At 42.6% G+C, this 22,304-nt stretch overlaps 1 protein-coding gene across 2 annotated transcripts in view; it reads left to right on the top strand.

The window, feature by feature from the left end:
- Positions 1-1,113: 1,113 nt before the first annotated feature.
- The window catches only part of LOC115106626 (gap junction gamma-1 protein-like), a 45,738-nt gene continuing 24,547 nt past the window's right edge, over positions 1,114-22,304 (top strand). The window contains exons 1-3 of one of the 2 annotated variants that reach the window (XM_065008018.1): positions 1,114-1,681; positions 2,699-2,753; positions 8,426-8,518. The gene's annotated coding sequence lies outside the window, so the exon portion shown is untranslated. The remainder of the gene's footprint in view (positions 1,682-2,698; positions 2,754-8,425; positions 8,519-22,304) is intronic. The other variant, XM_029629538.2, reaches the window with a different exon arrangement.

The following is a 22,304-nucleotide window of genomic DNA, read 5'->3' as shown; positions in this document are numbered from 1 at the left end:
GCCATATCTCAGACTGGCCAATACAAAGAAAAGATTAAGATGGACAAAAGAACACAGACGCTGGACAGAGGAACTATGCCTAGAAGGCCAGCATCCCGGAGTTGCCTCTTCGCTGTTGACGTTGCGACTGGTGTTTTGCGGGTACTATTTAATGAAGCTGGCAGTTGGGGATTTGTGAGGAGTCAAACTCGACACTTTAATTTACTTGTCCTCTTGTATTTTACAAATGTATTGAACTATGAGTATGGCCAGGTGAACTTTGCCACACCCTGCCCTCTTCCTCCTCCCCTCTCCCTCTCTTTTACAATAACCCGCATTGATGTAAAATTACTGTAAACTAGTCAAGCCATGGTCTAGCCAACCTTAATCTTTGTTCTGGTATATTTAAAATAAAATATATATATATTATTTCACCTTTATTTAACCAGGTAGGCAAGTTGAGAACAAGTTCTCATTTACAATTGCGACCTGGCCAAGATAAAGCAAAGCAGTTCGACACATACAACAACACTGAGTTACACATGGAGTAAAACAAACATACAGTCAGTAATACAGTAGAAAAATAAGTCTATATACAATGTGAGCAAGTGAGGTGAGATAAGGGAGGTAAAAGCAAAGAAAAGTCCATGGTGGTGAAGTAAATACAATATAGCAAGTAAAACACTGGAATGGTAGATTTGCAGTGGAAGAATGTGCAAAGTAGAGATAGAAATAATGGGGTGCAAAGGAGATAAATAAATAAATACAGTAGGGGGAGAGAGTTGTTTGGGCTGGTATATGAAGACACAAGAAAAAAAATTATCTTCAGAGTCAGAGGTAAGACATTTGCTCTCACAAATAACTTAAGTTTGGCACCATACAAGTGCAAGACAAGGGCTATATATAAGTATATAAATACATATATTTTTTAATAAACAATTTGTAAATTAAATGTAAAATGCACATACTATAGCCTACTCAACTCGAATCTTTCACAAGACTATGTACTCTGACTACTGTAGCCTACACGAAGTGAGATTTTAGGCTAGTACTGTTAGCTGCTCGGATAGAGTAATCGTAGACTGGGCCAGTGAGTGCAGTCCAATGTGAATAGGTAAAGTTGGTGAGGAGTTTCTGCAACTGAAGTGTCTGCCCGCACTGCTCCGCTTTTCAGTTCATTCGTCTCCGGTGCTTTCGGAGGCATTGGTCACGATTGCTCCTTTTGAAAACGTCGACAATTTGTAATTGAAATATAAACTTTGTGAAATATAAACGGTGTGACTAAATGTCACTTGCTTGTTATACGTTGACGGCACAAATCTTGATTTGTTTGAAGAGAAACACGTAAGCCGTTCGAAGACGCACGGACAGTCGTGGGGAATCAGAATGTAGCCAGCTGTTTAGCCAGTAGCATGCTTTCCCAACTTGAGCCAGATGTGGAGCAAGGCTTTGAAGATGGAAAATAAAAAGAACCAACGTGCGAGTATTTTGGGACAGAGTTTCTATCCACCCAGCAGGCAATCCCGCGTTTTTTTAAAAACCATTTAAATAGCTAGTTGTTCGAATATAGCAATTGATTGAATCAACTTGATGGTAAGAAGACATTTGGTTTGTAAGTGGGACTTTGTTGAAAACCAAAATATGACAGTAAATCGGAGTTCCTCAATCATATTTGTTAAAGCCAAGTTGACTTTTGGACAAGGTAAGACTTTAAGACGGCTTTCAAGCCAGCTAGCTAACTAACGTTACTTTGACAACATTTTAAATGTTTGCTTGCTTGCTAGCTAGCTAGCTTTCTGATATTGTTTGGTGACATTTTGTGCAGCTCGGAATTAATGATGTTAGCTTGCGCTAGATCTGTCACAGTCTCGCCCTGATCCGGGTCTGATTCCCGCATAATTTTTGATTTATAACTTTTTTGCTTAACATCAAGCTACAGTAGCTAGCTAGTTGGCGTGCTGTAGCTCTCTGACTTCTGTAGCATATATTTCATCTTATCAAGACTGACTTGTATCTGTTTAGCTAGCCTATACATACCTAACATTACTAGTGATGAATATGACTAACGTTAGCTAACAACTCATAGCTAGCTAAAACACAATGGCAAAGCATTTCAGACCCTACTAGGTCTTGGAACAAAACCTTAAAATGGATTAGACAATAAATCACTTTCCCAAAGGAAATGTCATTGTTGAAAGCAGTTTGTAACACACACACACACACACACACACACACAGAGTCAGCAGATATTTATTCATTCACAACACCTCCAGTTAAATTAACTTGTGTGGATATGCTGTTAATGAGAGATGATACAGTGAGAAATAGTAGAATGGCAGCAATAGACTCTCAACAGGAAAAGTTCTCAAATGTGGCTGTCGCAAGACTCTGTCCTCTCTTTTTTTTCTTTTTCTATTCTTTCTCCTCCTCACACTTTATTTCCACTTTCCAAAACTGTAGGCATGTGCATTTAAACAAGAGAGTGGGAACGGGAGAGAGTAGCTGCAAGAAAGTGATATATTTGGGAGAATGGGAGAGAATTGGATTCTCGAGCATTCTACTAATGAAGCTTTAAATGCAACCAAAAATATCACTATGGCTTGCAAAATCCACACTGTATCATCTAGGGCTACATTTGCAGTGCAGTAACACACCTGTTCAGTTATAAGCCTACCTTCTATCAGGACTATCATGATTCCTGTTTGTTCTCTGTTTCCAGGTATCTGGGCTTTGAAGTTCCCCAATTGACCGACATCCAGAACTGAAATAGACAGGTAATAATGCCCTCACAATGTTGATATTTTTCTCCACTTTTAGTTTTAGAATGATTTTAGACCAATATTCAATCGATTGCAGTAAGTACCTTTCCAAGTAGTGCTTCCAGAAGTGCGTTTGTTTTGCACTGCAGTGGGATCCAGGATGAAGGGACTTGACACTTGATTAGAATAAGTCAATCTGGTTGCAGTGAATACATGTCTTCTCAGTCAGATTTGCCTTCAGAACTAAACAGAGTAATGCCATGGGACACTTCTAAAGGCACTATCCTGATCTCCCATTGATTTAAATACCAGCTGTATTTTATTCTATCTATACTCAGGGTGCCCTTAAAAGGTCTTAAAGGGAAGATTAAGGACACCAGACTCAGGTGAACTAGTGGGTACCATTTTATGTCTCTATGTCCAGTATGAAGGAAGTTAGAGGTAGTTTCGCGAGCCAATGCTAACTAGCGTTAGCACAATGACTGGAAGTCTAAGGGGACCTACTAGCTAACACTAGTTGGCATTGGCTGGATAAACTACCTCTTATCTTCCATACTCTAGGGAAGTAGATAAATTGCATCATTAGCAAAATCCCTTTAAAGTATCCCTTTAAATTCAGTTTTTCGAAGGTCTTAAAACATGTGACGGAGATGACTACAGTGTTTCCGTTATATTATGCTGCTACTAAGAGAGACAGTACAGGTGCATCAAAGCTGGGACGAGAGACTGAAAAAAAGATTCCATCTCCAGGCCATCCGACTGTTAAATAGTCACCAGTAGCCTGCCTCCGCCCAGTACCTTGCCCTGAACCTTAGTTACTGTAACTAGCCGGTTACCACCCGGTTCTCTACCCTGCACCTTAGAGACTGCTACCCTATGTACATAGTCATTGAACACTGGTCACTTTAATAATGTTTCTATACTGTTTTACCTACTTCACATGTACAGTTGAATTTGGAAGTTTACATACACCTTAGCCATTTGCATTTAAACTTAGTTTTTCCACAATTCCTAACCTTTAATCCTAGTAAAAATTCCCTGTCTTAGGTCAGTTAGGAGCACCACTTTATTTTAAGAATGTGAAATGTCAGAATAATAGTAGAGAATGATTTATTTCAGCTTTTATTTCTTTCACCACATTCCCAGTGGGTCAGAAGTTTACATAGACTCAATTAGTATTTGGTAGCATTGCCTTTAAATTGTTTAACTTGGGTCAAACATTTCGGGTAACTTTCCAAAAGCTTCCCACAGTAAGTTCTGGGTATTTTGGCCCATTCCTCCTGACAGTGCTGGTGTATTTGTTGTCCTTGCTCTCACACGCTTTTTCCGGTCTGCCCACAAATGTCCTATAGGATTGAGGTCAGGGCTTTGTGATGGCCACTCCAATACCTTGCCTTTGTTGTCCTTAAGCCATTTTGCCACAACTTTGGAAGTATGCTTGGGGTCATTGTCCATTTGGAAGACCCATTTGCGACCAAGCTTTAACTTAATATTTTTTTTTTTTTCCTGCCTCATTATGCCATCTATTTTGTGAAGTGCACCAGTCCCTCCTGCAGCAAAGCACCCCCACAACATGATGCTGCCACCCCCGTGCTTCATGGTTGGGATGGTGTTCTTCCCCCTTTTTCCTCCCAAAATAACAATGGTCATTATGGCCAAACAGTTCTACTTTTGTTTCATCAGACCAGAGGACATTTCTCCAAAAAGTACGATCTTTGACCCCATGTGCAATTGCAATTTGTAGTCGCTTTTTTATGGCGGTTTTGGAGCAGTGGCTTCTTCCTTGCTGAGCGGCCTTTCAGGTTATGTCGTAATAGGACTCGTTTTTACTGTGGATATAGATACTTTTGTCACTGTTTCCTCCAGCATCTTCACAGGGTCCTTTGCTGTTGTTCTGGGATTGATTTTCACTTTTCGCACCAAAGTACGTTCATCTCAGGACTACCTGACATGATGACTCCTTGCTGTTCCCAGTCCACCTGGCCGTGCAGTTTTTCTAGCCACCGTGCTTCTACACCTGCATTGCTTGCTGTTTGGGGTTTTAGGCTGGGTTTCTGTACAGCACTTTGAGATATCAGCTGATGTACGAAGGGCTATATAAATAAATTTGATTTGATTTGATCTCTAGGAGACAGAACGCGTCTCCTTCCTGAGTGGTATGACTGCTGCGTGGTCCCATGGGGTTTATACTTGTGTACTATTGTCTGTTCAGATGAACGTGGTACCTTCAGGTGTTTGGAAATTGCTCCCAAGGATAAACCAGACTTGTGGAGGTCTAAAAAAAAAAATCTGAGGTCTTGGCTGATTTCTTTTGATTTTCCCATGATGTCAAGCAAAGAGGCACTGAGTTTGAAGGTAGGCCTTGAAATACATCCACAGGTACACCTCCAATTGACTCAAATTATGTCAATTAGCCTATCAGAAGCTTCTAAAGCCATGATATAATTTTCTGGAATTTTCCAAGCTGTTTAAAGGCACAGTCAATATAGTATATGTAATCTTCTGACCCACTGTAATTGTGATACAGTGAATTATAAGTGAAATAATCTGTCTGTAAACAATTGTTGGAAAATGACTTGTGTCATGCACAAAGTAGATGTCCTAATTGACTTGCCAAAACTATAGTTTGTTAACAAGAAATTTGTCGAGTGGTTGAAAATGAGTTTTAATGACTCCAACCAAGTGTATGTAAACTTCCGACTTCAACTGTATATACTGTAATCTAATCAAGGCTCATCCTATATACTGTTGTAACACCTTTCCTTTGCTGTACACAGCTTTTCTATTCATATACTGTCCATTTCACACCATTATATACATTCAGTGCATTCGGAAAGTATTCAGAACCCTTGACTTTTTCCACATTTGGTGACGTTACAGCCTTATCTAAATTGGATTAAAATAGTTTCCCCCTCATCAATCTGTTCACAATACCCCATAATGACAAAGCAATACGTTTTTCGAAGTTTTTGCTAATTTATAATAATAATAAAAAATGTAATATTACATTTACATACAGTACTATTCAAAAGTTTGGATGCACCTACTCATTCCAGGGTTTTTCTTTATTTTTACTATTTTCTACATTGTAGAATAATAGTGAAGACATCAAAGCTATGAAATAACATATATGGAATCATTTAGTAACCAAAAAAGTGCTAAACAAATCAAAATATATACTTGAGATTCTTCAAAGTAGGCACCCTTTGCCTTGATGACAGCTTTGCACACTCTTGGCATTCTCTCAACCAGCTTCACCTGGAATAGTTTTCCAACAGTCTTGAAGGAGGTCCGTCATATACTGAGCACTTGTTGGCTGCTTTTCCTTCACTCTGCCGTCCAACTCATCCCAAACCATCTCAATTGGGTTAAGGTCAGGGGATTCTGGAGGCCAGGTCATCTGATGCAGCACTGCATCACTCTCCTTGGTCATATAGCCCTTACACAGCCTGGAGGTGTGTTGGGTCACTGTCCTGTTTAAAAACAAATGATTGTCCCACTAAGCACAAACCAGATGGGATGGCGTATTGCTGCAGAATGCTGTGGTAGCCATGCTGGTTAAGTGTGCCTTGAGTTCTAAATAAATCACAGTGTCACCAGCAAAGCACCATCACACCTCCTCCTCCATGCTTCATGGTGGGAACCACACGTGCGGAGATCATCCGTTCACCTACTCTGCTTCTCACAAAGACACGGCGGTTGGAACTAAAAAGGGGTAAAAGTACCGCTGGGGACATTAAAATACCACTCTAAAATGTGCAGTTCTGTCACACAACGCAATGCCACAGATTCCTCAAGTTTTGAGGGAGTGTGCAATTGGCATGCTGACTGCAGGAATGTCCACTGAGAATTTAATGTAAATTTTTCTACCATAAGCCTCCTCCGATGTCATTTTAGAGAATTTGGCAGTAAGTCCAACCAACCTCACAACTGCAGACCACGTGTAACCACGCCAGCCCAGGACCTCCACATCCGGTTTCTTCACCCGCGGGATCATCTGATTCCAGCCACCTGGACAGCTAATGAAACTGAGGACTATTTCTGTAAAGCCCTTTTGTGAGGAAAAACTCATTCTGATTAGCTAAACCTGGCTCCCCAGTGGGTGGGCCTATGCCCTCCCAGGCCAACCCTTGGCTGCGCCCCTTCCCATCATGTGAAATCCATAGATTAGGGCCTAATTAATTCATTTCAATTGACTGATTTCCTTTATATGAACGGTAACTCGTTGAAATGGTTGCATTTTGCGTTTTACATTATTGTTCAGTATAGTATTGGTATTGAAGCCAAAATTTGGAACACTTAGCGTTTGTGATCTAGCTAATGATTAGCCTAAACAAATGCAGTTGGGCAACCCCATGCTTCAGCCATCTATAGCCTAGCCACTATGCTACTACATCCGTTAGGCTACAGGAGAATGCTCATTGCTAAAAAGCACACCTGCCTGACAATATGAACCATGTAGGCTATAGCTCTTTGTGAAAGAGCCAGCCCTAAAAAATACGACTTTTTGCCAACATGGGCTCATTTCTGGAGGGGGAAATTAGCAGTTGTGTGGCACACTATTGTGGAAATTCTGCCACCACAACACGCAGCCCTCAAAATTAGTATTAAATTACATTTCAAGTGGCATAAAAAGGTCTTAAATCCAACTTCATGGAACCTGCACATACCCTGATACTGTATTATTATTTAGCTAGCATCTCCTCTTGGATATGTTATGCGGTATACAAAGACAAAACAATAACCAGGGCTGGAAACACTTTACAATAAAAATACTTCAGTTAAGCAGGTCTCTGGCCACAGTTAGTAACTCATTTTGGCATGGATGGAATCTGTCCTGCTTGAATATTGGCAGAGGGACATTGCTTCAATTCATGCTCTCTTCTTCGGTCTATAGACAAAGAAAAGCCTTACGTTTAAATTTGCCTGTGTTTTGTTCCCGTTTTGTCTCCAAGGCCTTAGTGAATCCCAATGACATGTAAGATTAAAAATCCTGTCGTTCGCTATGTAAACAGTGGCGGCTCGCCACAGCCATTCGAGCTCGTCAGAAGGGCCCACCGCATCATCTAGCTCCCAACGGCCCCCTCGAAATAGAGTGACTGACTCCTTTTTCTTCAGAGCCATATTTAGATTAAGACACATTTATGGTCTGCACCATAATACATGGTTAGGCTGTTTTGATCACAAGACGACAACAAAACATCACCATATGTACTGTGACCTGCATGGCATGGTGGAAGGAAAATACTTACCCAAAACTTTCGGCCCTAGTTTATATTTCCTTTCTGTTTTAGCTACTGTTTTTGACCATTTATTTTGGGTGGGTGGTTTAAATCGGGTGGGAAATCTTAACCTCGTAACCTGTGTGGTGGATGCAGGCTTTTGTTCCAGCCAAGCAGTGATTCTGCTTATCAACTTAACACTGTCTTCCATCTTGGTAAGATTGCCCCATACCTGGTTTAAATGAAGCAAGCCCAATCTTTAATTGAGGGAAAATGTAATGTATGAAACTCAGTGTCTGTGTCTGACCATATGTGTGCGACTCTGTCAATGATGTTTCTGAGAACATGATAAATTCTCCGTCCCTCTTTCGTCATCCCTCTGTCTTTATGCTTTCTTTATCCTCCACCAGCGGGGACTTGGCCCCCAGACAACAGCTCCTTTCATCCCTCTCTCACTCCCCACAGCCTGCCCTCCAGTTGGGCACCAGCCCGTCAGTCCTGCCCTTGTTCCATAGGGGAATGCTGTAGCCCAGCTGGGCCACACCCCGCTTAATTATGGTGAGTTGTACAATATGTCCCAGAGAGAAATCTCTCTAGAGAAACGGCACAGAAAATAAACACACAAAGTGGAATTCAAATAATTGAACCGACACCGGTCTATTAGTTATTTACCTACATTTACCGACATTTAGGTTAATCGCTCATGACTAGGCACTTCAGATCTTCAGTGGTGGACTGAGTCATCCCTGCCCCCGACCCTAGCCTTGGCCCGTTTGCTTTTTTTAGCCGGAGCACTTGCCCTTGCGCTAGATCTGTCACAGTCTCTCGCCCTGACCCTGGTATGATTCTTGACCTTGTTCTGGTCTAGTTTGCACCCTGGCTCTAGCCTTGTCCCTGCTCTTTACCCTGGCCCTAGCCTGACCATCATCATGGTCTTGTTCTGACTCTGACCCTACCTGTAGTTTAGGTTCAGGGATAAGTTACTGCAAACCACACGGCCCGACCTAAAAGCACCTTACAGGCATCCCAGCGTGTCCCACATTCTTTCCTTCCAGAACAGCAGGGCATTGGGATCAATGCAAAAGGAACATCAGAAGTAGGCTTGGGCGGTATCCAAATTGTACATCCTTCTCTTATCCCTGGATTTGCGGTATTACTGGCATAGCACACAAGGGGGTTCTAAAAACGCAAGAAAAGCCCAATGGGCGTCTATTACCAGAATGCTAACAAAATCAGAACCAACTAATAGCGAAATCATATAGACTCTGTTAGCTAAATGCTAATGAGCGAAAACAAACATAAACTAGGTGCAATGATAGGCAAATCCAGTTTATAAAGTTATACAAGCATAGCTAGTAGCTACCGAATTTCATTTTCGTTGAGTGGACAATTACAAGCGAAAGCCGAGGGGAGGAGAACAGAGAGAAAAAACGCTAGTAGGAAGCACAAGGAAAAAATGGCAACTACAGATAACTCATCCAGAGCTCTTTGACTTCTGGCAGAAATCCATTGTAAGATATCAGATAGCAAACATTTAGTAGTGAGTGTAGCTTCATTGTCTCATGTCCGCCGCTTAACAGAGACTTGCCAATAGATACAGTGCTTTCGGAAAGTTTTCAGACCCCTTGACTTTTTCCACATCATCAGTCTACACACAATATCCCATAATGTCAAAGCAAAAACGTTTTTTTAGACATTTTTGCAAAACAAAATTGAAATTTACATAAGTATTCAGATCCTTTACTTAGTAACTGAAGCACCTTTGACAGCGATTACAGCCTCAAGTCTTCTTGTGTATGACGCTACAAGCTTGGCGCACCTATATTTGGGGAGTTTCCCATTATTTTCATCAAGGATCTCATCAAGGATCAAGGTTTTCATCAAGGATCTCTCTGTACTTTGCTCCGTTCATCTTTCCCTCAATCCTGACTAGACTCCCAGTCCCTGCCACTGAAAAACATCCCAACAGGATGATGCTGGCACCACCATGCTTCACCATAGGGATGGTGCCAGGTTTCCTCCAGACATGGCGCTTGGCATTCAGGCCAAAGAGTTCAATCTTGGTTTCATCAGACCAGAGAATCTTGTTTCTCATGGTCTGAGAGTCATGTATGTGCCTTTTGGCAAACTCCAAGCGGGCTGTCATGTCCCTTTTACTGAGGAGTGGCTTACATCTGGCCTCTCTACCATAAAGGCCTGATTGGTGGAGTGTTGCAGAGATGGTTGTCCTTCTGGAAGGTTCTCACATCTCCACAGAGGAACTATGGAGCTCTATCAGAGTGACCATTGGGTGCTTGGTCACCTCCCTGAAGATTCTTGGTAGTTCCAAACTTCTTCCATTTAGGCCACTGTGTTCTTGGGGACCTTCAAGGGTGCAGACATTTTTTGATACCCTTACCCAAATCTGTGCCTCGACACAATCCTGTCTCAGATGTCTATGGACAATTTCTTCATCCTCATTGCCTGGTTCTTGCCCTGCCATGCACTGTCAACTGTGGGACCTTAAATAGACAGGTGTGTTCCTTTTCAAATCACGTCCAATCAATTGAATTTACCTCAGGTGGACTCCAATCAAGTTGTAGAAACATCTCAAGGATGTTCAATGGAAACAGGATGCACCTGATCTCAATTTCGAGTCTCATAGCAAAGGGTCTGAATACTTATGTAAATAAGGTATTTCTGTTTTAAAAAAATATTTTTTATAAATGAGCAAAAATGTAAAAAAACAACAACTGTTTTCTCTTTTTCATTATGGGGTATTGTGTGTAGATTGATTAGGAAAACATTTAATTTAATACATTTTAGAATAAGGCTGTAATGCAACAAAATGTGCAAAAAGTCAAGGGGTCTGAATACTTTCCGAATGCATTGTATAGACCGCTATAGACTCACCAGCTCCAGCTTTCTCCCATTGTGTTATTTACAAACAAACTTGACTGGATCAAATTTTCTGGGGAACTACGGTAGGCTTCATAATGTAAAATAATGTGACAGGTGAAATGAGGAACGCTATCTGCTTTATCTCCTAACGTATTGCACAAGTTGACTGCAGGTGTTAACTTAAAAGGTAGCTACAATACAAAAATGTATTGAAAAACTTCAAAGAAAGAGAAAGACATAACTGAAGTGGCACTGACAGGATTTGAATACTCGTCACCAGGGCGATATGTGGCCTAGAGTTTACAGCACTGCCACTAAACTAGACTCCAGCACCAGGACCAGTTCTTTGTTATTTATCATTGTCAGCACGCCTGAAAGAAAGGCGAAAATCGAGGTTGAGATACCCATACTTAAGTCTTGCTTTCTGAACTGAAGAGAGCAACTAATTTGAGATAAATGTTTATTTGATGGATTGTCGTGCTCCTGAGTTACGGCTACAGCCTTGCCATGATTATAACTTCTAGAGGAAACCTGAGAAACATCCCAGATGAAACACTGTTTAAATGTGTCACTGCAACCTTAAAGATCCTCAATGATGTCACCATTGCCCTTGATTCTAAGCAATGTTGTGCTGCTATTTTTATTGATTTGGCCAAAGCTTTTGATACAGTAGACCATTCCGTTCTTGTGGGCCAGCTAAGGAGTATTGGTGTCTCTGAGGGTCTATGGTCTGGTTTGCTAACTACCTCTCTCAAAGAGTGCAGTGTATGAAGTCAGAACATCTGCTGTCTCAGCCACTGCCTGTCACCAAGGGTGTACCCCAAGGCTCAATCCTAGGCCCCACGCTCTTCTCAATTTACATCAACAACATAATTCAGGCAGTAGGAAGCGCTCTCATCCATGTATATGCAGATGACACAGTCTTATACTCAGCTGACCCCTCTCCGGATGTTGTGTTAAACGCTCTACAGCAAAGCTTTCTTGGTGTCCAACAAGCTTTCTCTGTCCTTAACCTTGTTCTGAACACCTCCAAAACAAAGGTCATGTGGTTTGGTTAGAAGAATGCTCCTCTCCCCACAGGTGTGATTACTACCTCTGAGAGTTTAGAGCTTGAGGTAGTCACCTCATACAAGTACTTGGGAGTATGGCTAGACGGTACACTGTCCTTCTGTCAGCACATATCAAAGCTACAGGCTAAAGTTAAATCTCCTCCTTCACCAGAGCTGCCAAACTAACCCTGATTCAGATGACCATCCTACCCATGCTAGATTACAGAGACGTAATTTATAGATCGGCAGGTAAGGGTGCTCTCGAGCGGCTAGATGTTCTTTACCATTCCACCATCAGATTTGCCACCAATGTTCCTTATAGGACACATCACTGCACTCTATACTCTTCTGTAAACTGGTCATCTCTGTATACCTGTCCGAAGACCCACTGGTTGATGCTTATTTATAAAACTTTCTTTGGCCTCACTCCCTCCTATCTGAGATATCTACTGCAGCCCACATCCTCCACATACAACACCCGTTCTGCCAGTCACATTCTGTTTAAGGTCCCCAAAGCACACACATCCCTGGGTCACTCGTCTTTTCAGTTCGCTGCAGCTAGCGACTGGAACAAGCTGCAACTAACACTCAAACTGGACAGTTTTATCTCAATCTCTTCATTCGAAGACTCAATCATGGACACTCTTACTGACAGTTGTGGCTGCTTTGCCTGAAGTATTGTTGTCTCTACCTTCTTGCCCTTTGTGCTGTTGTCTGTGCCCAATAATGTTTGTATCCTGTTTTGTGCTGCTACCATGTTGTGCTGCTGCCATGTTGTGTTGCTACCATGTTGTTGTCATGTTGTGTTGCTACCATGCTGTCTTGTCATGTGTTCCTGCCATGCTATGTTGTTGTCTTAGGTCTCTCTTTATGTAGTGTTGTGTTGTCTCATGTCGTGATGTGTGTTTTGTCCTATATTTTTATATAATTTATTTATATAGACCTTTCCTAACACTTCTCATGATTTTGCTGGTGCATGCAAGTATCCCATTTATGCGCAATGGCTTTTAGCCGGTCAAAATCACGATATCTGGGATAAATAAAAAACACTGTCTTCTTGCTTTGCAAGAACGTAAAGCTGATTTTGTGCGTTCAATAAAATGTTTATAGCGAGAGTGAAAAAAAACGTAGGCTAGCTGCGAGAGGAATGTTGTTGACTTACCCTGGAAATCCCATTACAGGCTTGAATTCCTTACTGTACCTATTTAAAGTACAGTACAATTTAACCAGCACCATCATGAAGTAACACTGAATCAACATTTCACTGTAAAGTCCAGATTTTCTCTGCCACTCACAAATCATTGCCCTCCTTTGGCTTATGCACTCTGCTGGATCTCCGTGGCTTCAAATTAGTCCGCTGAAGCCCTGCTGTGTTGCACTGTCATGAAAGTAGACAAAAGGGACAAAAAGAGGAGTAGTCGTCAGATCTGGAGTAGTACCCACTCCATCCAGGGGTCTTGTCCTATCGCCCCTTAACCCCTTCTTTAGGAGCAAACGGCTGAAGTGCCTCACTCTGCAGACCATAAGAAACCGTTCGCCTTTCCTCTCAAAGTTTGGGGTCGTCTTAGAGAGGCACACACCGCACTGGGTTTCTTTTTCAAGTACCGAACCACAAATAGCTCTTTTACTCGAGCTGCAGGAAGCTGGAGGCTGCTGTTGTGGGGCTTTGAGACATGGCACCGGGGTGGGAAGGTGCGCTGTACTCTCCCGGTAACAATTTGAGTATATACGGCATCCACCAGTGCTCCGACCTCGCAACCAAGCCACAAAGACTTTGACTGGCAGATTAGGATCAGACAGAATGTCGTGGAAGAATTTCTTCGAGACCCCAGAAATGATTTGAAATAGAGAATAGCTGTCAAATGCATTCCTGTCACAAACAGATAATAATAGATATTATACCATTTGTCCCTACAGCATACTCCTTGAGGACAGCAGAGTCTCCGGTGTTCAGTTAGTGGATGTATTACCGTTTAGAAACCTGGGAAGGAATCAATGTCAAACATTCGATCAAGTATTAAGGCACAGTATCAACACTGTAGCCCTTGAACACTGTACTCTGTACTTTTTGATTGATCACTCAAATGATGCTGTTATTTAACTTCAGCATGGTGGCGGATTTAGGAACAGTGTTCGATCTCCACACAGAGCCACCTCGTCTTTATTTTTCTGACTTCAAACTGTGGTACCATTGACTATCCAATCCCGCAAACCAACTTTTGTCGCCCTCTCTGAATTCTCTCGCAAAGTGTGTTTGTTGAGTACACCAAGTACAAAATGAGAGAGAGGAGTAAGAGGTTTCAGTGAGGACATGCTTAGTGAGTGGACCGGGGAGATAAAAGGGAATAACTTTCCATAGATCTGTCCACTGGAATGTAGTTCTGTTCAAAGGGCTCAATGGTGACCCTGTTTCAGACCATGGATAGAATGCCATGACTATTGTTTCTGCTCATGTCACCCATGCTATTTGTGTGTGTGCATTCGTGTGTGTGTGTGTGTGTGTGTGTTAGTGTTAGTGTTAGTGTCATGAAATCCACATGGTCCCAGTTTTTCCAGATCTTCATTTCCGCCCCCTTTGGCGATATACAGTAGAGCTTTATTTGGTTGCCAGATTTTGGCCTGTACGACATTGGTTTGGTTCAACCTGAAGTATCTGGGTGAGAGGCTTAATCTATAATATACATTACTTACTGCTAACCATTCAATTAAGCCTCTTTAACCTCTGTTCGTGACATTTGCTGTAAATGTACATCTGTTCAACACTGATACTACATAGTCATGTATCAACCAAACCACATCATTGGAATCTACCATTAGTGAAGTTCAGAACGAGAAAATAACCTTCAGACGGGCTAAAAAGGAAGTAGATTTAGCCTTTACTACCCTACAACATGGGGCATGTTCAGTGAAGGCTTTGCTTGGATTTTCCCCACAAACGCTCCAGTTCTGTTGCACCTCTACCAGATGTTCTTCTGACGTTCAATCTCAAAGAGAAAGCAGAGGGGAAAAAATGGGAGATTGGAGGCATGGCAAAATACCAGAGCACCTTACTATCACAGACATCTGTGTTTTAAGAGTCTTTGGTTATTATTATTGTGCGGCAGCAGCAGCCTAGATGATGGTGACCCAAGCCAGATGTGAAGGGTTGCACTGGACATTATCTCTTTCCTGACGTTGTAGAAAAGGTGTGTGTGTGGCCTAGACTTTTGGAGTCCACACTCATTCAGACAAAATCACACACATACACACACTCCTTGTGGGAACCCGAATGCACCCAGTCTGTGCCCCGAACACATGGGACGTTACACAACCCAGCCAGATGGTGCGTTTTTGGCAGGCGGCGTGACTGTTAATGAGACAGGTCATTATAGCGTCCAGGCCCCCATTCATTTCTTTCAGGGTTTAGGTACCATAGACCGCATGAAATAGCAGCTAGCCAAGTGTGGTCAGACGAGATCACTCCGTGGTCAAAAATGCAAGTGGATCAAAAGCCAATGTTTGTTTATCCAATGCAAAACAATGCGTAGGATAGATCTTTTTCACCATGTGCTCGTTGTAATAATTCCAGATGATTGTTTGTGCAGGGTCACACATAGCAGTTGTTCAAGGGACGGGTCAAGTGTATCCTCAAGCGTGGCCCTCTTCCCCTTTGTCTGTCTCTCTATTCCTATCCATCTCACTCATTCTCTTTCTCCCCCTGCACAGGCAAGTCAAGGGTACTCACATGTGACACCATATGAGACTAGACTCTGGAAGGGGGGACACATGAAAACACACACACAATCTCCTCATAACTCAGGACCCTCTCAGTATTCCCGCCTTGCATCAATGACTCAGGGAGACTTCGTTGGCACTTAAGCAGCCGGCCAGGGAGAGATGGATGGAGACAGTGAAGCTGGAGGTCGCTTAGGGTTAGCCCAGTAGGTCCGTGGAGTAGGACACGAAAACCTGTGCAAGCCGTTAGTGAGCTAGCATAAGGCTAACCGTAACCCACTTCTCCCTCTTGCAGCTGAGTGTGCAAGCTAACTACTCAAGCCTCCATAGTGTCGACTGTTGTGTTTGCTCCTGCTGCTACTCCACACAGCGAGTGTGTTTTTGCCTCAAGCAACACTTCACCTCAGCCTACACTAACTCGAGTCGCTAATTGCAGCACACAGAAGTGTGTTAGGATGCGGCCAAGCTATATTTAAAAGCTAAAACGATGCGCACTCGTGTTTTAATTCAATTATCACGAAGGGGAAGAAACGCTCATTCTGTCGGTTTTTTCTTCTCTCGTATTTGCTCGTGGGCACGACTAACTGTTCCCTTGATGAGGCTTTCTGGGTTTCGTGGATGTTGTTTGGACAAAGCGACTGATGTCATTTTAGCACTAACGACTGGAGATGAATTAGGGACTTCACAATGAAAAGATTAACCATTCAAGATATAATTTGACTTAACACAAAATAGAAAGCCTATCATTTTCCAAATTATCCCTGAATGATAAACAAAAACAGTGAGGATAGATATAGTTTCCGTGTGAGGTGAGAGAAGATAATAATATCAAGCCAAACAAAAAAATACTAAATTAGCCCTTTGGTGATTGTTAACGTGTTTGTGGACAGTTTCTTCAGGCCCCAAAGTACTCCCAGGTTGCTTATTTGTGTCGTGTTAAATCTGCACTCAAATGAAAAATGTACAGCGTAAACAGTATCAAGATAGAAACCCATTCAGTATGTCAAAGTGTGTTAATGTACCCTGTAAATTCCTCAATTGAAAGGCACTCCATGAGATGTCTGAAAGTAAATCATTAAAGTGCTATAATCCATGTGCTAATGCGCTTACCATTATGAACAAGTACATGTAGGTAATGGGGTTACCACAGTCAATCATAGTTTCCATTAAATGCATGACTCGGGTGTGAATCTATAGGGATTGTAGGCATTTAGACGGATGCCCCTTATAGGGGTTTGAAGGCAGATTCCAAATGCCACGGTGCTTATGTGTTTAAAAAAGGTTTCACCATTTCCAATTTAGTTTAGAAATAATTGAATAGCCAGGCCTTTCGTGTTTTGAGAAGGGAAGGATTTCAGATAATTGTCCATATTCATCCAATGTTCTACCTAACCACCACCACTGCTCCCCTTGCTTGGCCAGTTATCTTTACCCCACTTCTACCCCTACCTAACCACAACCACAAACTAACAGTATTTCTTAAGATTGACAATGAAAGCTAGCTTAAATTTGTCCAACATTACATTAGCTTGCTGGCTGAGCTAGTCACATATAAAACGAATGGGATGCTGCTAACCAACCAACCAGCTAGCTTGTGCTGCACACACAATGCTGAATACATCCACAAAAAGCAAATAGTCTGGGTAGCCAATTGACAAGATGTTCAGGAATCTTATGGCTGTTTAGAAGCCTCTTGGACCTAGACTTGGCGCTCCGGTACCGTTTGCCATGCGGTAGCAGAGAGAAGATGACTAGGGTGGCTGGAGTCTTTGAAATTTTTTAGGGCCTTCCTCTGACACCGCCTGGTATAGAGGTCCTGGATGGCAGGAGGCTTGGCCCCAGTGATGTACTGGGGCGTTCGCACTACCCTCTGGAATGCCTTGCGGTTGGAAGCCGGGCAGTTACCATACCGGGCAGTGTTGCAACCAGTTAGGATGTTCTCGATGGTGCAGCTGTAGAACCTTTTGAGGATCTGAGGACCTATGCCAAATCTTTTCAGTCTCCTGAGGGGGAATAAGTTTTGTCGTGCCCTCTTCACGACTGTCTTGTTGTGCATGGACCATGTTAGTTTGTTGATGATGTGGACACCAAGGACCTTGGAGCTCTCAACCTGCTCCACTGCAGCCCCGTCGATGAGAATGGGGGTGTGCTCGGTCCTCTTTTTCCTGTAGTCCACAATCATCTCCTTTGTCTTGATCACGTTGAGAGAGAGGTTGTTGTCCTGGCACCACACGGTCAGGTCTCTGACCTCCTCCCTATAGGCTGCCTCATCGTTGTCGGTGCTCAGGCCTACCAGTGTTGTGTCATCAGTAAACTTAATGATGGTGTTGGAGTCGTGCCTGGCTGTGCAGTCATGAGTGAACAGGGATTACAGGAGGGGACTGAGCATGCACCCCTGATGGGCCCCCGTGTTGAGGATCAGCATGGTGGATGTGTTGTTACCTACCCTTACCACCTGGGGGCGGCCCGTCAGAAAGTCCAGGATCCAGTTGCAGAGGGAGGTGTTTAGTCCCATGGTCCTTAGCTTATTGATGAGCTTTGAGGACACTATGGTGTTGAACGCTGAGCTGTCGTCGATGAACAGCATTCTCACACAGGTGTTCCTTTTGTCCAGGTGGGAAAGGGCAGTGTGGAGTGCAGTAGAGATTGCATCATCTGTGGATCTTTAAATGTTGTCTTTTTTTAACCTTTATTTAACTAGTAGGCAAGTCAGTTAAGAACAAATTCTTATTTTCAATGACGGCCTAGGAACAGTGGGTTAACTGCCTGTTCAGGGGCAGAACGACAGATTTGTACCTTGTCAGCTCGGGGATTCAAACTTGCAAACTTTTGGTTACTAGTCCAATGCTCTAACAACTAGGCTACCCTGCCGCCCCTGTTGGTGCAGTATGCAAATTGGAGTGGGTCTAGGGTTTCTGGGATGATGGTGTTGATGTGAGCCATGACCAGTGCTACGGGTCGGTAGTCATTTAGGCAGGTTACCTTAGTGTTCTTGGGCACAGGGACTATGGTGGTCTGCTTAAAACATGCTGGTATTACAGACTCAGACAGGGAGAGGGTGAAAATGTCAGTGAAGACACTTGCCAGTTGGTCAGCACATGCTCGCAGTACATATCCTGGTAATCCGTCTGGCTCTGCGGCCTTGTGAATGTTGACCTGTTTAAAGGTCTTACTCACGTCAGCTGCAGAGAGCGTGATCACTCTGCCTTCCAGAACAACTGGTGCTCTCATACATGTTTCAGTGTTATTTGCCTCGAAGCGAGCACAGAAGTAGTTTAGCTCTGGTAGGCTCTGGTAGGCTCATGTCACTTGCAGCTCTCGGCTGTGCTTCCCTTTGTAGCCTGTAATGGTTTGCAAGCCCTGCCACATCCGACGAGCGTCGGAGCCGGTGTAGTATGACTCGATCTTAGTCCTGTATTGATGCTTTGCCTGTTTTATGGTTCGTCGGAGGGCATAGCGGGGTTTCTTATAAGCTTCCGGGTTAGAGTCCCGCTCCTTGAAAGCGGCAGCTCTCGCCTTTAGCTCAGTGCGGATGCTGCCTGTAATCCATGGCTTCTGGTTGGGGTATGTACATACGGTCACTGTGGGGACGACATCATCGATACCCTTATTGATGAAGCAAATGACTGATGTGGTGTATTCCTCAATGTCATCGGAAGAATCCCGGAACATGTTCCAGTCTGTGATAGCAAAACAGTCCTGTAGTTTAGCATTTGCTTCCTCTGACAATTTTTTTTATTGATCTAGCCAATGGTGCTTCTTGCTTTAATTTTTGCTTGTAAGCTGGAATCAGAAGGATAGAATTGTGGTCAGATTTGCCAAATGGAGGTTTAGGGAGAGCTTTGAATGTGTCTCTGTGTGTGGAGTAAAGGTGGTCCAGAGTTTTTTTCCCTCTGGTTGCACATTTAACATGCTGATAGAAATTTGGTAAGATGGATTTAAGTTTCTCTGCATTAAAGTCCCCGGCTACTAGATTCGCCGCCTCTGGGTGAGCGTTTTCTTGTTTTCTTATGGCGGAATACAGCGCATTCAATGCTGTCTTAGTGCCAGGCTCTAACTGTGGTGGTGTGTAAACAAAGAATATAGATGAAAACTCTCTCGGTAGGTATTGTGGTCTACAGCTTATCATGAGATACTCTACCTCAGGCGAGCAATAGCTCGAGACTTCTGACAGCCGATGTGCTTGCACATAATTTGTTATTTTTTTCTGACAATCGCAAATAATTAAATCACTGTCACAACGTGTAATAATTTAGCTCACAAAATTTCTATTTCATAGAGAATCAATGGGATAGTAGTGATATCATAAATTAGGGAACTATGTTTTCATTTTTGAATGGCAGATGCTCGGGAATCCTACAGGACAGATGAGGGATGAGCATTTCGTAGGAGTGACGTGATCTCACGTTAGACAATGGGGTTACCCTCTATATTACCCTGGTATTTCCCATCAGGCATCAGTCAGTCACCCTCAGTTAGCTGCTGGTGTCCTTGGATGTGGGAGGGCGTTATGAAGATCCAACACATGACCCAGTTGTGAACAGCTAAAGTGTCTGTGCGTGAGTCAAAGGAAGGCAAAACATACTAGTAGTACAAGACAAAATATCGACAGGACAATTCATTTATTTTTGTTGATTGATAATTGTTTTACGGTTTTTAATTCTCTCTTTGTAACATAAGTCTATTTCCTGGCTATGGTTCCGCTCTGTTTGTTTGGGTATGTTTGCACTTCTAGTATGTTTGCCCACTTTGGTTCACCCGTTATGTGGGCTTATGTATTTGTTTTTGGCTGCTCACCTCTATTGTGTTCCATAACTTTGCTATTGTGTTTGCGATTTTTAAACATATCTGACCATTTTCCATTGCTGTGGATAGCCAACCAAGACAAATGGTTTACTTTGAACATCATGTTGTTATAGTAGGCAATTTATTCTGGCCACCTAGAGGGAAGGGGAAAACCCACTGGTTTCCTGTGAATATTGAGGGAGCGTCATCCCACACACAAGTTTTGTTCTTCTCTCCTCATGGCCACCTGACATATATTTCCATTAAAAATCTAAATTTCCCTAACCCCTTAACCTAACCCTAACCTTAACCCGTAAACCAAACTATAAACAAAACTCCTAACCCTAAACCTAACCATTAAGCCCTTACCCCAACCCTAATTGTAACCCTAACCCCTAAACTTAAAATAATCCTTTGTCCTCCCCCACACATACACACACATACACTCTTCACTTTGACTGTTGTTTTACGTGTGGGCAGGGTAAGGTCATTTAGGCCATCCAGCCACGCCTGAAGACTTCCCTTCACTAGCAGTCACGTCACCACTCCCCAGTTTACCCTCGTCAAGATACTGTACATTAAAATATAAAGAATCAAGAAAATAGAAAATGGAAACCCCAAAACACACTTATCTGAAACCAATTTGGTACATAAATTGTGTAAAAGTAGAATAAGGGAATATATAGAAACAAATAATCCCTACACACTACACTGTATGTAGTTTTTTACAGAAGTGTAAAAAGCCACTCCTGTAAACCAACACAGTAACTTCTCTTTCTTCCTCACTTATCTTGCTCCTGACTATGTATACAATAGCACTGGTGAGGTCCTTTTCAATACATGCCTCCACTCTATATAGGGGGGGAGGGGTGACACTGAAAAATGTACTGTGGCTTGTGGAAGGATCATGTGTGTGTGTGTGATTCTGATTCCTTTATACTACTCTACCCTGTGGACATGAAATAATAGCAATTATGGTTAAGCATTCCTTGGTTATCATTACTCTTCCGTTTGTTTACTGTAGTGTGTGTTTAGACATTAGCAGGAAGGTCATACTATTAAAAGGCAACAAGGATAAACTTGTGTTGTTATTGGGATGAACACAGCGTGTGAGACAATGACAGGGCATATGTATACCTGTGTTGTGTTATTGAAGTGTGTGTACATGAAGTGAGTTAGTTTTCTGACTGTGTGTCTGAGTGTGTGCTGTGTGTCCCAGATACATTCCTCAGTAAAGTACATTTGAAGATCAATCCAAGCCGTGTGTTTTCACTTTAGGTCTGGCTAAAGAAGTATGTACATGCTCCTTTCCCTTAGCTGCCAGAGAGGAGAGAAAAGCACTGTCAGAACGTACCAGAGGAGAAGGATGTCTTAACCTTTAGTTATAGGTGTGTGTTTGTGTGTGTGTTATTCTGATTCCTTATACTGCGCTCCCCTGTGGACGTTTTGTAACAATAGCAATTACGGTTAAGCATTCCTTGGTTATCATTGCTTTTCCGTTTGTTTACTTGTAGTGTGTGTTTAAACATCAGCAGGAGGGTCCTACTATTAAAGACCTGCTGTTTTCAACTCTCTAGAGACAGCAGGAGAAGGTAGAGATACTCTGAATGATCGGCTATGAAAAGCCAACTGACATTTATTCCTAGCTTATTGATAACCGTGATCATTTTTGTCACTATAAATGTGATATGACATTTTCATACCACTTAATCTCTAATTGTGTCTGTAAAATGTATATAGTATGTATAAACTGGAAGTATTGTGACATTGAGGAGTATACCACCTCAGTCATCGGCTTCATCAAAAGGTGCATCAACAACGTCATCCCCACAGTGACTGTACGTACATATCTCAACCAGTAGCCATGGATTACAGGCAACATCCACATCGAGCTAAAGGCCGGAGCTGCCACTTTC

This window comes from Oncorhynchus nerka, linkage group LG23 (genome assembly GCF_034236695.1).
Source record: "Oncorhynchus nerka isolate Pitt River linkage group LG23, Oner_Uvic_2.0, whole genome shotgun sequence".
NCBI lineage: Eukaryota > Metazoa > Chordata > Actinopteri > Salmoniformes > Salmonidae > Oncorhynchus > Oncorhynchus nerka.
The sequence above is the reverse complement of the archived record's forward strand: the minus strand, read 5'-3'. Positions and strand labels throughout refer to the sequence as shown.